Consider the following 3,938-nt stretch of genomic DNA (forward strand, 5'->3'; position numbering starts at 1 on the left):
TGTGGAGGGGCTCGCAGGCCACACTAGAGGCAACCCAGGTCTGAGGCGGGAGTCCGGGCCCGGTCACCCACCCAGGGAGAGGCTGGGGCTGCAGGAACCCAAAAGCTGGGACTCCGGTGACTGCAAGGCCTGGCGGCTGGCTGGCCAGCTGGCCAACCTAAAGGCAGGCGATGGCTCTGAGTGTGGTGGGGTGCCAGAGGACAGGGGCAAGTGGGGTGTGTGGCGCCAACAGCGCATGGTGGCCGGGGGCTAAAGGAGAGAGGGGGCAAAAAGACAACAGCACCTGGTATTCCCAAGTGGTCTCCCATCCAATTATTAAACAGGCCCGACCCTGCTTCGCTTGGGAGATCAGAGGAGATCGGGCGTGGTCAGGGTGGTATGGTTGCAGATAGAGACGGCTGCCGTCAAGCGCCCTAAGACCTCAGCGCTGTGCCTCCCTTTTGCTCTAACCTGCCTGCCAGTCAGGAGAGCCGGGCGCACCTCTCCCCAGACCCCGTGCTGTACATGCGCCACCCGACCCGCGAGTGGACTCCATCCAAGCCGCCCCGCCCCTGCACACTTCTACCCCTGGCCAGCACCCGGGCCCGGGGGGCTTCTGGGACACAGAGCGGGAGGCTGGCCGTGCCTGTGGGGGGTAGGGTCTTGGGTGAGGGGCGCAGAGGTCTCCGTGCTCTCCCACCCTGGGCCTCTCCAGGCTGGCCCCCGCTAGGCAGCTCCGCTCCCCACCATCCCATTCCCTGCTCAGGGCCACTTTGCCCCAGAGATATCTGGCTTGGCAGCCTGCAGCTGCCTGCGGCCAGCAGTCCTCTGAGCCTCCTGCAGGCCTAGGCGCAGCCCAACCGGGGCCTGGGGTGCCCATCCTGCCCGGCATCTTCCCAGTGCCCAAACGCATGGGGAGCCACCAGCACATCAGCCCTGCCCCATCGCCTTACCAAGGTCCCCCTTGCCCCACACCGCCCGCAAGCACAGGACCTTCCTGAGAGAGCAGACTATCGACCGACAGGCACACAGACAGACAAACAGACCCGCGCACACACTCACGCCAAGTGAGATCTACTCGCCCTAAGGGAAGAATTCCTCCCCCAATGGAAGACCAAGCTGGACAAAACAAATCCACTCAAACTCAAGCTACAAAGACGATAAAAGTACTGTTTATACTGTTGCCTCTATGGCTTAGTGCTGTCGCTAACCCTCATCAACCAATGAACCTGACTTGGATGATTCTAAGTGCAACTATGGGAGAAGTAATTAACTCCGCCTTGGCCATTCATCCCAAAAACACCTGGTGGCCAGACTTGGAATTCAACCTTTGTCTTCTGGCCGCGGGATCGTGGGACATTGGCGAATGGGTGGTAAAGACACCTGGCAAGCCCAAATGTGGGGCTGGCATTGATAGGTGTAATACTCGGCCCCCCACTAACTCAGGGCCTGGATGCAGCCACTACATCCAATGGGCAAGCTTACGGGAAACACCCTTCTATGTGTGCCCAGGAAGGAGACAGGACTGGGCAACCATCAATAACTGTGGGGGGACTGATAAGTTTTATAGCGCTGATTGGGGATGCGAGTCAATGGGGATGGTCGATTGGGAGCCCCCTATTCGTGGTGATTTGATTACCTTGGCTCATGTTCTGGGGTCCACTGAGTCAACTGGGGGATATAGAAGGGGGTCCCTCATAACTGGGCCTTGTATGAACTTTCTTTGCAATCCAGTGAGGCTCAAATTCTCAACTGAAGGAAAAAGTTCCCTAGTTGGGAAGCCGGACAATCCTGGGGCCCCCGGCTATATCAGCCAGGATATGATAATGGGTTGCTGTTCACCGTCAGGTTGAAAGTAAGAACCATACAGATTGGTCCAAATCAGGGCATAGGGCCCAATTCAGTCCTAGTGCCACGAGAGCCTACACATGCCCCCATTCGGCCCGCCCACACTCCTGCTCGGGAACCTAACCAAACACCTCCCGGGCCCTACATTACTAATACAAGCAACTCCCCTCAAGTTAGCCTTACGGGACCTAACATTAAGGATGATCAGGACCCATTATTTAATATGATAATCAACTCCTATTGGGTCCTAAATTCCACTCGCCTGGACCTGACTGGCAGTTGCTGGTTATGTTATGACATCAAACCCCCCTATTATGAAGGTATAGCTGTCCCAGGAGTTTACATTCAAACCAAAACCCACAAAGCTTGCTGATGGCAGCAGAAAGGAGATGCCAGATTAACCCTCCAATGAGTAACCCGGCAGGGCCTTTGCATAGGAAATGTCCCCCAAACCTACCAACACCTCTGCAATTCTACAGATTCTATAGCGACAACCGGGTACCTAGTGCCTCCCCAGAAAATTGGTGGGCCTGCTCCATAGGCTCAGCCCCTTGTATTCACGGGCAGGTGCTAAATGACTCCAAAGATTTCTGCGTATTGGTACTATTAGTCCCCTGAATGTTCTATCACTCCAATGATGAAATCCTCCCGAAACTAGAAGCTTCACACCGGTCCAAGAGAGAGCCAGTCTCAGCCTTAACCCTCACAGTCCTACTGGGGTTAGGGGCAGCCGGGGCAGGAACTGGGATATCCTCTTTAATAGTGCAAAACCAACACTATTCTAGCCTAAGAGCAGCCATTGATCTTGATATCAAAAGACTAAAAAGCTCAATCAGCCACCTCCAAGAGTCACTGAGTTCTCTCGCGGAAGTGGTACTGCAAAATAAAAGGGGATTAGATTTGGTTTTTCTCCAATGGGGGGGTCTATATGCTGCATTAGGAGAAGAATGTTGTTTTTATGTGAATCACTCGGGGGTAGTCAGGGAGCCCCTGGCCAAGATAAGAGAAGGGCCGAGTCAGAGAAAAAGAAAGAGAAATGTCCCAAACCTGGTTTGAATCCTGGTTCAATTCATCCCTCTGGTTTGCAACTCTCATATCCTCCTTGGTGGGACCTCTGATTATCTTGTTACTATTGCTCACCTGCGGGCCATGCTTACTAAACAAATTGGTGGCCTTCATTAAAAGCCGCATCAACATGGTGCAACTCATGGTACTCAGATCCCAATATGCGGCCCTACAAACGGTCCCCTTAGCAGGAAACAATGTAGAGCTGACCCCAGACCCATGATTGTGTCTGTCCTGGATCCTAGAGAAGGGGGGAATGAAGGACCTAAGCTACTCCATTTTGTTAACAGAAAAACCCCATTTTGTAAGGTTCCAGGAAAAGAGCCTTTGAAAATCCAAGAGCCTTTGGAAATCCCCTGACCTCACCCCACCACCCTAGAGCCAGTCAAACCCCAGACCAAAAGCTCCTGAATTAACGTAGTCTACCTAGGTAATGGGAACCAATCAGAACCAGTGGCCAGCCCAGGAAATGGGAACCAATCAGAACCTGGGGCCAGACCGGGAAAATAAGAACCAATCAGAAACCAACACCTAACCGTTCCACAGAAGGTAACCAATTAGATGTCTCCCAACCCGGAAACTCCCATTTTTCAAATTTCTAGCGTGAGAATACCCTATATAAGCAATGTAACCCAGAACTCGGGGCTCCTCCCTATAGCCGCTGCGTCAGTATCAGGTGGGAGCCCCAGCTCGAGCTTGGTAATAAAAACTCTCTTGCTTTTGCATCGGATATCGGCTCCCTGGTGGTCACTGGGAGATTTCGCGACTTGGGCACAACAGGACAAACACACACATATGGAGGTAGATTCAGAGAGAGGGAGACACAGAGCGAGTGACAGAGAAACAGAATACGGGAGACAGACACAGGAGAGAGGATGGCATCTGATCTGAGACAGACACACTGACACAGACGGTGACACAATTCAGAGAGAGGCCATGTGGAAGTAGCAGCTTCCCCAAAGGAGGGGGCATCAGCCTCGGGCCAGGCCCCAGCAGGATGTGGTGCCCTGGGGCTGGCAGTCACCTGTGGGGTCCCCAAGACTTCT

The 3,938-nt window shown here is 53.7% G+C and overlaps 1 pseudogene; it reads right to left on the minus strand.

The window, feature by feature from the left end:
- Nucleotides 1-271: 271 nt before the first annotated feature.
- Nucleotides 272-390, minus strand: LOC114111399 (5S ribosomal RNA; annotated as a pseudogene).
- Between the last annotated feature and the right edge of the window lie 3,548 nt (nt 391-3,938).

This window comes from Ovis aries, chromosome 1 (genome assembly GCF_016772045.2).
Source record: "Ovis aries strain OAR_USU_Benz2616 breed Rambouillet chromosome 1, ARS-UI_Ramb_v3.0, whole genome shotgun sequence".
Lineage (NCBI taxonomy): Eukaryota > Metazoa > Chordata > Mammalia > Artiodactyla > Bovidae > Ovis > Ovis aries.